General features: G+C 45.1%; 1 long non-coding RNA gene across 1 annotated transcript; it reads right to left on the minus strand.

The window, feature by feature from the left end:
• Positions 1-6,131: 6,131 nt before the first annotated feature.
• Positions 6,132-13,335, minus strand: LOC138917549 (uncharacterized). Its single transcript, XR_011425732.1, has 3 exons — positions 13,100-13,335; positions 11,379-11,465; positions 6,132-9,980 (listed from the first exon to the last, which is right to left on the minus strand). It is a non-coding gene; the product is annotated as an uncharacterized lncRNA (long non-coding RNA).
• Between the last annotated feature and the right edge of the window lie 716 nt (positions 13,336-14,051).

Raw genomic sequence — 14,051 nt, forward strand, 5'->3', positions numbered from 1 at the left:
ACTTCTCCACACTTCTCAAATTTCCTACCCCACCACCTCCCACTCACTCTAGGCAGATAACCTCACCTCCTACTGCACAGAAAAAAATAGAAACCTTTAGACAGGAACTCCTGAAAAATTCTGATACCAGCTCTGCAAAATGAGCTGCATCTATATCTATCCTCCCTTCCTCCTGGGATAGTGAAGAGGGATACCTTCTCCCTTACCAATGTTCTGGATTTCCTCCTCTAAGACTTCACCTTATCCCACACTCTCCTGTGCCTTCTAACTCTCCCTTTCTTATTGCCTCATTAGGATCTGGGTTGAACTTTGAGAGTCTCTCTGACTAAAAACAAAATTCCCCTTCAACTCTTCAAACCCACACCAGCTGCAGCCTAGCTCCCCTACACAGCAAAGATCCTGAATAAGGTGCTTACCCTTGCATTCTCATTCCCTAGCCTCTGTCTCCTTCCTGAACCCACTGCAGCCCACTATCTGTGCCCACCACGCTGCATAAGCTGATCTCATCAAAGAGGCCAACAATCTCCTTAGCAACAGTTAGACCCCATGGATGCTCCTCTGTGCTCTCATACTTGACCTTTCTACTGTTGACAGTAAGGACTTTGAAATCCTCCCCTCCTAGGCTTCCATGGCCGTCCACACTCCGGGTGTTCCTCTGAGCTCTCTAGCCACTCCATCTCCTTCTTCCTCATCCTATCTATCCCTTAAGTGTTGAAGGTCCTCAGGATTCTGTTCTGGCTACTCTTCAGTGTGGACTCAATGTTTCCCTCTGCCCCATGTTGTACATTCCTCTGGCTTCAATAATTTTCTCTATGCTGACACCTTCAAGTTGACATCTCCAGCCCAGCTTTTTCCTGAGTTTCAGACTACCTTTTCAGAAGCCTACCGGGCACCTCTATGTAGATGCCCCATAGGCACATCAACTCACCCTAGACCTGCCACTCTCCCAATATTCCTAAGTCACCTACCGCTAGGTGCTCAAGCAGAACACCTGATATCTCCTCGGGTCACCTTCTCCCCTTTATCTCTATACCTATCCTCCATTTAGACTAATCTATCCGCTAGAAATTTTGCAATTCATCCGCTTCACTTCAACTGCACTGCTCTTTCCCTATTTCATTAACGTCCCTCTCATAGATTCCTGGTCTCCCTCCAATTTTTGCTATGACTTGAGCGACTTTTCTAAAGTGTTAATCTGGCCACGTCAGTGCCCTGTGTAAGGCCCTTTCATGGTTCCTTGTTGTTCTTAGAAGAAAGTTCAAATCCTTGTCATGACTCCTGAGGCCTGTCGTAGCTTGTGTGGCTCCAGAACACCTTCTCCAGCCTGGCTCATGTCACTCCAAACTCATGTTCTAGGCTCTGACTGTACAGATCTATTTTCAGATCCTTGAACAAGCCTGGAGTTCTTGCCTCTGGAGATTTCTCCCATGCTATTCTTCACCTGGAACACTTCTTTAGTGCCCTCTCTCTCCACTAATTCCTATTTGTCTTTCTGACCCTAGTCCATAGGCCCCCTCCTCCAAGAAGCTCTCCGTATTCTCCCAATCTCAATTAAGGGCCCCTCCTCTGTATCCTCACAGCTCTCTCTACTTACTCTATACCAGCAATTGGCACAAGGCATTGTAACAGACTCCTTATTGGTCAGAATTTTCCACAGGACCATCAGCTTCATGAAGTCAGCACTCTGACTTCTCACACCAGCATCCCTGATACCCAGCACGGGACCTAGGACAGGTGAGGCTGGGTAAACACTTAGCAAATAAATTGAATGATAAGGGATCCATGAAGATGGAGAGATTACACGTCATCAGCTTATTCTGGGATTTCCTTCAGCTCTGCTCACCACCCCCAAGAGGAGCTGCAAACCGGCTGCTTAACCAAACCATCCTTTGGTCCTCACATCACCAGAAGTCTAGGGCAGTTTGACCAACTACTTTATGAAATGGACAAAACTCTGGAGTCATTTTAGATAACCAAAATATTTTGTAACATTTAGTGTAATTTTTTCCTAATTCCAAAGGCAATACATACATAAAGTAAAAATTTGCCAAACTCTGGGAAATAACAGCAAAACGAAATCCCCCATATGCCATCATACAATGGAAACATTAAATTTTTACTGTGCATTTTTTCTATTACAAAAAAAAATAGAACCTATGGCACACACTCTGTAGCCTGCTTTTTTCAAATTCACGCTGTTAAAATGAACATTTTTCAATGTCAGCATATACTCTCCTCTTGGTCTATGGGTTTAGTGAATGCCCTGCATTTTATTACATAGATGCACCACAGTTTGCTTCACCAAACGCTCAGCTGAAAAGGGCTGGACCTTTGAGTTACTTCCATTTTTAGCTGGACAAATCTCCTTATAACTTTATCTTTACACACATCCATTTTGACTTCCCTAGACTGAAGGGTGGATGTTATTAAGCTTTCTGACACACATCTAGAATACATACTCAGAAATTCTGAATCAGTTCACCCTTACAACCAGGTACGAGTGAGTTTGTATCACTGAAAATATATGCATATATATTAACCTATCTAGCAGGCCACAATTATTAAAACTTCTGTCTTTTATTACTATGGAGATTGAACTTATTAAAATATATTTTTGGGGCACCCAATCATTCTACGCTTTTGACTGTTACAATCACTTCAACTTGGTTTTCACACTTGGAGAAGACTGAATTGCCACCAACCAGCTCGACTCCCATGCAAGCCAGGCTACTTGTGCAGGTATCCTATGCATCTCCTTATATAATATGGAAGTGTCAACAGGATGGCCCACTGGTCCTTTGGGGATGAAATTTATCCAGATGACATTTGTTGAGATCCACCATGTTCCAGGTCCTACTCGAGGCACCAGGACCCAGCAGGGAGCAGACAGCCAATATCCTTGTTCTCAGGATGCTTACATTCCAGTGGGGGAGACAGACAACAAAAAAGCCAACAAACAACATAAGATGACTTCTGCAATGATAAACAGAGTAAAGAAACAAAAGATGTGTTACAATAGAGAATAGTTGCGGGTATGTGTGGGCCTCTCGGTGGAGGCCTTTCTGAGATGGGGACACTCGAGCTGAGCCTCGAATATCCAGAGGTATGTGATGGTGGGAGTGTGTCCCAGGCAGAGAGAACAGAAATTGCACAAACTTGGCACATTTGAGCATCAGAAAGGAGGCCAGGTTATCTTAAAAGCAGAGAGAGTGGAGGGGAAAGAATGGCAGAAACTGGGTCTGAGAGGTTAGGAAGAAGCTGGAAAATGTAGGGCTTTGAGGCCACGGAAAGGAATTTTGAATACATAGTAAATAATCGGGAGCTCTCAAGCTTTTAACTTCATGTTCTTTTCACAAAATACTGATAGTTTGGTGTTTATATTCCCACTTTATGCAATTCCTGGCACAGATCAGGCACTGGTTAATATTTGTTAAGAGAAAGAAAGAAAGAATGAATAAATGAATGAACGAATGAAGTGAGGCACAAGTCCAGAGCGCTTTCCCTGAAACCCTGCTTTTGGCATGGAGCAAGTTAATAAAATAATCACTCAACTATTGAAGACTTCTTGAAGCTCACTGAAATTGCAAAAGTTTCTTAATTCAAAATGATACCCTGACAGCAATAATTTTGGGAGAAAGTGAAGTCATAGCAAAACATAGGATTTGATAGACTTCGAGTTAAATACAGCACAGCCCCCCAGAGCACTCATTTGGTTAATTGTGGGTGGAATTATTTCAGCAAAACATTTTGTGCCTAAAAGCAACTGCAGATGTAGGCAGAGAGGCTCGTAAGAATATTTAGCCAAGTTTGGTCCCAAAAGTTCCCCCAGAAGTTGGCACTGGTTCCCTTCCTTTGTGGTCCCTTCAGCCTCTGCCTTGATGGCGGAAACACTGTGACAGCTTTGAGGATTTTTGGCGAGCACATCCACCCAGGCAGATTTCCTGTCTCCTTTCCTCCTCAGCAGCTTCGAGAAAACAGATGAATACGTCTCTGAGTTTTCAGGGACCTCACAGATAGACTCTCTAGTTACCAGATCAGAGACCAGAACTTCAAGAACCCTCTATCCATTGTACCACTCACTCTTTCTTTCATCCTTCTTTTAATTTCCAAGCACTGTGTTAGGCAGCCAAGATGGGCATAGTCCTTACCCTCACAGAGCTTAGTTATACAGGCAATCGTTATGTTATAATTATGACAAAAGTCTGTGGATAAAAAGTACAGAGTGCTGAGAGCTGGCCCCGTGGCATAGGGTTAAGTTCGTGCACTCCACTTCGGCAGCCCGGGGTTCGCAGGTTCAGATCCTGGGCACAGACCTAGCACCGCTCCTCAAGCCACACTATGGCAGCATCCCACATAAAATAGAGGAAGACTAGGAACAGATATTAGCCCAGGGCCCATCTTCCTCTGCAAAAAAAAAAAAAAAAAGAAAAGAAAGAAAGAAAGAAAAAGAAAAGGAAGTACAGAGTGCTGAGAATGGGAGAAATGACTGCACCAAGGTCAGAGAAATCTTCTTGGAGAAACAAAATTTGAACAGAATTTAGAACAATCAGTAGAAATTAACTATGGTGACAAGGTTAAGATGGTAGGAGATGGAGAGCATTCTGAACAAAGGGACATACAAAATCCTGGAGTGGGGAGGGTGGGATGTGTTGGAGAATTGAAATACCTGTGTGGCTGGAGCTTAGGAAACCAAAGAGAAGACATAAGAGATAAAGGTCAAGAGGAGACATCCAGTAGAGTGTTGTAGGTCACCTGGAGGAGTTAAAAGCTTTACCTGAAGAGTGATGGAATATCGGTTAGCTGTTGCTGCATAACAAATTACCCCACATCTTGTGGCTTAAAACAACAATCAATTATAAATCACACATTTATGGATCAGCTGGGAATGATTGATCTAAGTTGTACTCAGCTGATCTTGGCTGTGCTCACTTGATCTTATTTGTGTTCAGTTGATCTTGGCTGTGCTTGGTGGATCTTGTCTGTGCTTGGTTGGTCCTGGCTGTGTGCTTGGTGGATCTTGTCTGTGCTTGGTTGGTCCTGGCTGTACTTGGTGGATCTTGGCTGTGTTCTCCCATGTATATGCAGGCCAGCTGGGGGCTCTGCTCTAGGATGAGTGTGGCTGGGGAAGCTCTGGTCCACAAGTCTCATCACTCTAGGACTAGTGTACTAGCCCAAGCAAGGACACTTTATGATGATGGCAGAAGCACGAGTGGGCAGGTAGCAGACCCCAGGCTGCACTGTCACCTCCATCTCATGTTATTGGCCAAAGCAAGTCATGTGGTCAAGCTCAGATTCAAGGGGTAAGAAAATAGATTGTCTCTTTACTGGAAAGAGTAGAGCAGTCACTTGGCAAAGGGTGTGAATACAGAGAGAGGTGAAGAACTTGGTCATTAATGTAATATACTATAAATGGGAAGCTAATAAAAGTTTTTAAGCAGGTAATTGACATTGTTATCCAAGGGAATTCTCCACAGCACCAAAAATCTGGAGGGCCTGGAAATGGCTGTGTAACATATCCACTTATCCACACCCTAAGCTCCCTCATTTTAAGCTGTCAGAACCAGCCCCTCTCTTCCATCATTACTACCATTCTCCTTAGTTTCCATCCCTATCATTTCCTCCATGAACTATCATAAGTGTCCTAACTAACACCCCTTGAGCGTCTCTTCCTCCAACCCACCTTCCACATTGCCCCCAGACCGACCTTTCCTTTTATCTCTTCCACAAGATAATGTTCTCCTTCCTCGGCGTGGCATTCAAGGTCCTTGGCAAGATGGTGCCACATTTCCTCTCCAGGCCTATGCTGCACGTTCTCTGCCCCATGAGCATTGTGTTCCAGACGTAACTGACCTGCCGTCTTTTCCAGCTGCCTTCACTTTGGCATGCTTCTGCCTGAAATTTTCCTGCCTCTTACTGTTCACCTGGAGAACTGTTCATCCTTCAAGACCTAACTTAAGGGTTACCACTCATTTGTTATTTCTGCTCATCTTCCAGGGAAGAATGCTTGGTTCCTCTTGTCTGCTCTTCCGTATGACACCTACCATAATATGCAATTATTTGCTTCCAGTCCTGTCTCCTCTTACAGTGTTGGGGGTATATATCAATTTTGGCCATGAACAAGATAAATTGGGTTTAAGAAGAAAGTATTAAAATTTTATTTCTTCTTGTTTTGAGTGGTACACTTTAAAATTCTGTTTTTCTCATACATGTTTTATAATATATTAGTGTAGAAGTACAAGAGTATAATTTACAAATAATAAATAGACATAATTATTGAAGATGCATACTCAAAATTTTTGTACTGATTGGTTTGCCAAAGAAAAAAAGTTTGGAGACCATACTTCTAAACAATACGCTCTTTGACAGATGGGATCTCAGTATTAAAACCGGACTGGAACTCAGGAGGTTGGAAATGACAGCCAACAGTACTAACTGCCCAGGAGACTTTCACGGCAATGCTGAGCAAAGCTGTCAGCTGAAAAGTCGAAGGTCTTCCCCCTCCCTCCACCCCCGACACACACGCAAATGGCTATTGAGGAAGATTTTATGAAATGTTGTAGTTTTCCTGGAGTCCTGGTAAAAAATCAAAGCTGGTTCTGGATGAGTAGGAAATACATCTCTGCCAGCTGTTGTGGATGACCCATTGGTCAAGAATCAACATAGATCACGTATTCCTTAGAAACAACATAGATCTTGCCTGGGGAAGACTGAAGTAGTCTGGTCTTCTCTTTATGACCTGTTCCAGAACATTTACTTACACAAAGAAACGCCACAGTCTCACCTTTCTGGTATAAACCCAGCAGAGTTGAGAGGAAGAGGCTGGATTTAGGATGTTGGCCATGCAAATAATCCTAATTCAAAAGACTCTCCCCACTTCCGGGCCGGAGACCTGACCCTTTTCCAGTTGCCAGAAATGGAGATGATCACTCAAATGTTCTTGTCACTAGAACAAGATGACTTTTGTGACACTGAATTGCAAGAGCTGACTGTCCCAGAAACGTAGATTCTGTCTAACAATAACAATCACGGTTAAGCTTTTCCAAATACACCCTGTGTCCGGGACACTCTGTTACATGTTCGATCCTCACAATAACCTGACAAGGATGTTTTCATTATTCCTATTTCATAGACCAGAAGACTCAGAGCGTGAATGACTTGTCCAAGACCACACAACCAGTGAACGGGGTAGCGAGGATTGCGCCCAGGTCTGTCTTAATCTCCGGTAAATGTTTTTAACAATCTTGCTGAACTAAGTCTAAAAATAAACCAATTAATCCAAATGAAGGGGCTGGGGAACATTAAGAATTTTTCTCAGTTCTAAAATTCTCAAATTGTATGAAAAATTATTCTGAAGTATTATGTAAGGTATTCTGAAGTCAAAGAACAATGCCTTTGTGTAGCAGCCGCTGTTCTGGAAGCTCCGTGCCTCAGCACCCCCATCTGGTCAGCCAAATACCCGAGGTTGCCCATGCAGGTCACATGCCACTAAAACAAAAAGAAAACTCCAAAATCTATGGTGACACCAAAGGCTTGCAGCGTCCCCACCATCAGACTCTTGGACCTCCTTTCAGAAAACAGAGTCATAACACTGGTTGTAATGAGGATTCAGGACACGTGTAACTTCCTGCTGTTTCCTCCTTGCCAGATGTGGAAACGAATGTCTTAATCTGGAGAAAATTTTTATAATTGCCAAAGATGACTATTGTAGCTTTTTTCAGAAACACGGGCTCATTTTTAGAAAAGAAAAAAGAAAAAAGATTGCATAATGGCTAAGTGGAAATTCACAGGCACACATGTGGGATGCTCATTTCTGCTGCAGGAAGAGGACTGGATCCCAGCTCAAATACTAGTTTTGTTACGTTTCCAGATGGGAGATAATTTTTATGGAGTTTAACCTAATTTTTTAACAAATTGTATATCAAATAAATATTTCCAGAGACGTCGTCATGAAAAAGAACAAAGCTTAAAGGTCTTCATAGAGTATCTAATTTAAAAGGGATGGCATGAGCAAAGGTTATTCATTAATAGAGGAAGATGGGAAAAATAAGAACTGAGTCGGATGTTGAGCACCTGGGTGTTTCTCAATTTGCAAATTCTGCACGATCTGGGCCATCCCTTCTCCCCGACCATTCAGTGCTTGGCTGGCTCCCTCCTGCTCCTCTCTCCTCCACTATCTACTCCACCAAAAGGGCTTCCCGAGACCCATCCTTAACCCTGACCTCTTTCCTCTGTTCTCTCTCCTTTGCAGGGACCCTGATCACTGCCCTGTTCTACACCCCTCAGCTGGCACCCTCTTCCAAGCTCCAGCCTCCGATTTCCAACTGCTCACTGACAATGTTCACTTTGGTTTATTCAACAAGTTCATTCAGCCATTTAACAAGCGAATTTTTGAGAGCTTTTTATGTGGCCGGCATTGTTGGATGTTGGAGATGCAGTGTTGAATGAAGCTGATGAAAATCCCTGCCTTGTGGAGCTTAAATCTGGTGGAAGAGGCAGACAAAACAATAAGTTTAAGTTAAACTCGGAGTTTGTTAGCTGGTGTTAGTGCCAAGCAGGGAAGGGGAACACGGAGTGTTGAGGTAAGAGTGGCAACTTTAAAAATGGTCCTCAGTGATGGCCTCACTGAGAAGGTGGCATCTGAGTTAAGACTGAATGAGGTGAGGGATGAGATTAAGAATTCAGATTTGAGATCCTTGCTAGAAATTCAGAGAAGATTAAAAAAGAAAAAAAGGTAGGCAGTGGGATGCATATCAAGCATTCATACCAAGGAGCTCAGCAGAAGTTAGTCTGGACATCCTGGTTCTCACCAGGACCTCAGGCCCAACACTCCAGATCCTGAACTTGTCCCATGCAGAAGCTGCACTGCTCCCTTCATTCACTGCTTCCTCATGTCCCAGCACCAAGCACAGGGCCTCACTGTGTGCTTCTGGGAGGAACAAAGGGGCAGCTTCTCTGGGCTCTGAGCAAACAGGGGTGAACAAGAGACAGACCCTCTCCGAGGAAGCAAGCACCTTCAAGGCAAAGACAGTGTCTTATCTTGGATTCCTCCACATGCCAGCACTGAAATAAAGATTTGGGTTCAGGTCGTTAACTTGGGAGGTGAAGGGAAATGCTGGGAGGGGAGCGAGGCAGTGCAGCTAGAGCAGGAAGGCAGCCAGTTACACAGCGCATTATCAAGCCAGACAGTGCTGCGGGTTACTGGCACTTTATCAAGCCAAGAAAACTCCAGGAGGCCAGACAGGCTCAGGATTATCCTGCCCAGGGTGGGAGAGTGGAGGATCCTGCAGCAATGCTGTCAGGCTGCAGCTGAGGGCTGATCCTGGAGGCTGTGAGCTTGCCGAGCTCCAGTAGCAAGAGGAAGCCCCCGGGCAGCTGGAAGATGTGCACTGAAAGGGCAGGGGACATGGGTCCAGCAACTACAGTGGGATTTGATGTGACCCCTAAGGTAACGGCTGCAAAGACAGACACGTGAAAAGCAACGCAGTGTCATGTGATAAGCCAGGGACAGCGCTCAGCTGGTATGGTCGTATTGAATCCACTTCCTTAGCCTCAGCACCGCCACATGACTTGGTTCAGCACACACATAAATCAACATTGATTCAACAAACGTACAGGCAATGGGGAGGCGAGAGCAACTATTTCCCACACTTGCCATAGAGACTGGCTAGCATTTTACCTTTTCTTTCCTCCTCATGCAGACTACATTTCCCAGCCTCCTTTGCAGGTAGACAATGCCATGTGACTGATTCTGGCCAATGGGATGTCAGAAGGGATGTCACCACCTCCAGGCCGGATCCACCACACCCTCCCAAGCACAAATCCCCATGCCTTCTCATCTTCTGCCTGTGTGGAGAGAACTCTGAGGGCCTAGAGGAGGGCTTAGATAGTGGATGGAAGGATTTCCAGTCGCTGAGCTCGCTACTTGGAGGAGAACTGCCTTCAGGAACAGCTTCACCAGGGGCACTCATGTTGGACATTTGCTAAAAAAGAAACAAACTCATGTTGGGTTAGGCAACTGAGCTTTTGAAGCTGTTTCTTTTTAGCCACCCTCACACAGTGGACGCTCAATAAATATTTGTGAATGCACGGCTAAGTGAATGCTAATTGGAAGCGATGGTCTATTGCCCTCTGCTCAAAGCCGGCAATGCCAATGGGAAGCCTGAAAATGGTCGGTCTCTGGCAACAGCTGAAAGGAGAAGTGAAATGACAAGAATAGCCAATTTCATTTTATTCCCAGGGTCACCCAAGGCTAACCCTGCTATCAGCCCTATAAGCAGGTCCCATACTATTTAAATTTCTCCTGTAGAAATAGGAGCCCATTTCCCTTTTTTTTATCCCCAGTGAAAATGAAAAAGATATGGCCTCCTGCCTGCATAAAATCACCTCTCATACACTTGATGGTTATTGTTGTCCCCTCCTTCACCTCCCTAAGTGCTCACATCATTTCATAAGTCAATATGGAAACCAGCTTTGCCATTTCAGCCCTTTGGAAAATAAAGCGGCTTCAAGGGAATGAGCATTGCTGGAGAATCAGCGGCTGGGGCTGAGTCTGTGGGAGGTGGGTGGTTTCTCCCAGAGCTGGCTGGCTGATCCTTCTCCTCTTCCTTGCCTCCTCCTTGAAGGAGGGAGGCTGAGGTGGGCCACGGCCCAGAGGTCTCCAAGTGGAAGAACAGAGCTCAGGGAAGGTACGATTAGACAGACTTTGTGCCAGGCACTTTACACTCCCGAGCTTTCTTGATTCTGGCAACAACTTTATGAGTAGGTATCACTATTCCCATTTGACAGATGGGGAAACTGAGGCAGAACTTGATAGACGAAGTCACGTGCAAAAGATCACACTGGTTTGGGAGCCAGTTTGAACCCAAGGGTGTTCATTTCCACTATGACATATTGTGCTGGTGCCTTGAGCTAGTTACTTACTATCATGGGTTGACTTGTGTCCCCTCAGAAGATGGTAAAGTCCTACCCTCCAGTCTGTATGCATGTGAGCTTATTTGGAAATAGGGTCTTTGCAGAAGATGAAGCTTAGATGAAACGAAGGTTTGAGGATGGGCCCCCCCTGCCCCCCCCCCGACCCGCCATATGACTGGAGGCAGAAGAGGGGAAATTAGGACACAGCCACATACAGGGAAGATAAGTGAAGACAGAAAACGGCATCTACAGCCAAGGAAGCAGAGGCCACCAGAAGCTAGGAGGGGCCTGGAACAGAGCCTCCCTCACAGCCCTCAGAAGGGACCACCCTGCCCACACCTTGATCTCAGACTTCCAGCCTCCAGAACCATGAGATAATAAATTTCTGCTGGTAAAGTCACCCAGTCTGTGGCACATTGTTCTGGCAGCCCCAAGAAACCAATGCACTCACCACCTCGGGGTCTCACCTTTCTCATCTGGAAGATGGGAAAATGAACAGACTCTTCTCTGGAAAGTGTCAGGGTCTGATGAATGAGATAATGCAGGTACCACACCTAGCAGGGTCAATAAATAGCAGTGGTTATTATTACATTATTCTGCCTGCAAAACTCCCCTATGACATTGCAGAGAAGCCACGAATGGTTTTGTGCCCTCTCTCTTGGGGAGAACATTTTCTTACTCTCAGATGCTGCCTAATTTTTCTACAGTTTCTTCAATAATGCAGTATTAATTAACCAACGAAATGAGTAGAATGGTATTTATGTTACAGATTTGCATGAGCAAAAAAGAGAGCATCGACGTCAAAGTCCTTAGCAAGGTGTCAGGTTCTGCTCAGCCGTGAAGGGACATGATCATTTGCCCACGAGAGCCTACTTCTTGCTGGTGAGTGTTTATGAAGCTGTGCCCAAGCGTCCAGTCTCCGAGCAGAGTCTCAGTCCAACAGACACAGTCCGGCAACCAGAAATGATTGTTGGTATCACCCAAGTTCTTTGCCTGAGTTTCTCCGGGGCAGTGCAGCAGCACCTTCTGAAATCCCTTCCGGCCCCACGTTCTGCACCCTGCTCCCTGGCGTCCAGCTCCCAGCTTCTCCCAAAGTACCTCCTTCTGTCCTTTCCACTCTCTTCTGTCTCCCTCACCCCCTTTCCTCCCCACCCATCTTCTATTTTCCCTCCCCTGACCTTAGCATGTACAGAAGATACACCTGGGAGCAAAGATGGATGGGGAACCACTGCTCCCTCTAGTGGCCGGGGCAGGGGCAGCACGGAGAGCCCTTGCCGGTCAATCACTTTTGCCTGGTTGCAAGGATTGTGTCCCCATCAAGCCGCGCAGCGCAGCAGGGCTGATTGGATAAAAGGTCAATGTCAAAAGCACTGTCAATATGATCTGAATTTAAATCCCAAATCTGGCAAGCGCTAGCTGGACATGGTACTTAACTTCTCTGAACCTCCAAATGCTTATCTGCAAAATGAGGGTACAAATGCACATTTCACCAGCTATGTTGAGGATTAAATGAGATCACAGACGTCAATCACTTGGCTGTTTCTCACCAAAGTAGACACATGGTCGCTATTAATAATAGCCACTGATTTATTAAACAAGGTAGCTTCGGAGGATAATGAAGGAATGCAAATTTATTATTAGTGGTGGTGTCCCTTTAAACTTATTGTTTAAGGCAAGTTCTCTCCAGGCCCCTGGAGGAAATTTAGGACAGGCTCCAAGATTTTTTCTTGGATGATAAAATTTCTTCAATCAATCTGATTGCCCACACAATCTTATTACGGTGACTAGATATCTGGTCCCGCATACCGATCAGGGGCAGGCTAGCCCCTACGGTGGGATAATAAACAGACAGGTTTCTTCCCTCTTGCCTGCGGCGTCATGCAGCTATCCCTCCCAGTCTTGCCTGTCTAGGTCTCTGCCCCTCGGGGATGTGAGCTACAAGAGAAAGAAAGGAGCAAGAAAGGATTCGCCTGACTAGAAAAGTCAGGCGTCAGCTGATGTTCTCTCCTGCGGCAATTCTTCAGCAGCCCCCACCCTCCCGCTCCCCAGCCTTGTGCTGGGAATAGGTCTCTCCCCAGCCTCCGGAGACCTTTCACCACCTTCCGTTCCCTCAGGGATGAAGCCTAGGAGCCATAACATGGCCTTCAAGAATCCGGTGGGTGGCCCCATTCCACACTTCCAGGCTTACCTGCTTCCTGTCCTCCCAGCTCCCAGCACATGTGGTCTCATCACAGCCTTGTGGAAGTTCCAGCTCCTTCCAGAACAGATGGTGCTGTTTTTCACACTGCAGGCTGCACATTTGCAAATGTGGATCCCTCCACCTAGAACCCACTTCTCTCCCTCCTACACCTAGCGAAGGGCAGTCTTTCCGTGAGAAGAGGCGACATGAAACACCATATGACACAGGGGCCACTTCACCTAAGTGGGGCGGTACATACAGCATTCCGTAAACAGTGCTAGGACAGCTGGTGAGTCGTTCGAGGCGGAAACAAATTGACATAAAATTTCTACCTCACACCTCAATGGGTGTGAAACAGTATTTAATTGTGGAGTGTTCTGTTTTTCTTTGATTACTGGTGAAGCTGAATGTATTTCTTACTTATTCACTGTTGGGTTTTCCTTTTTGTGACTTGACTGCTTTTCTAATCAAATTTGATTAGACTGCTTATTGATTTCCTACTGATTGGTAAGAAGATTTGGCATGCTAAGGACGCTTGCTCTTTACCTACTGTGTACGGTGCAGACCTCTGCTCCAGCCCCATGTATGCACTTTCGTTTTCATTTCGCTCAGGGTGTTGTTTAACAAGCTACAATTTTTAACTTTTATGTAACCAGATCCATTAATATTTTCCTTCATGGCTTCTGATCTTTAAGTAATGCTTGGAAAGCCCTTACCCAACTCACTGTGATAAGCACTCTTCTAAATTCTAGCCTGGACTCTAGTTACTTGCTTTCCTCCCAGTTTTATTGAGATATAAATGACACACAACACATTGTATAAGTTTAAGGTATACAATGTAATGATTTGATATATTTATACATTGCAAAATGATTGCCACAATGTTTCATTAACATCCATCACCTCACATAGTTACAATTTTTTTTCCTTGTAATAAGAACTTTTAAAATCTACTCTTTTA

This window comes from Equus caballus, chromosome 14 (genome assembly GCF_041296265.1).
Source record: "Equus caballus isolate H_3958 breed thoroughbred chromosome 14, TB-T2T, whole genome shotgun sequence".
Classification (NCBI taxonomy): Eukaryota; Metazoa; Chordata; class Mammalia; order Perissodactyla; family Equidae; genus Equus; species Equus caballus.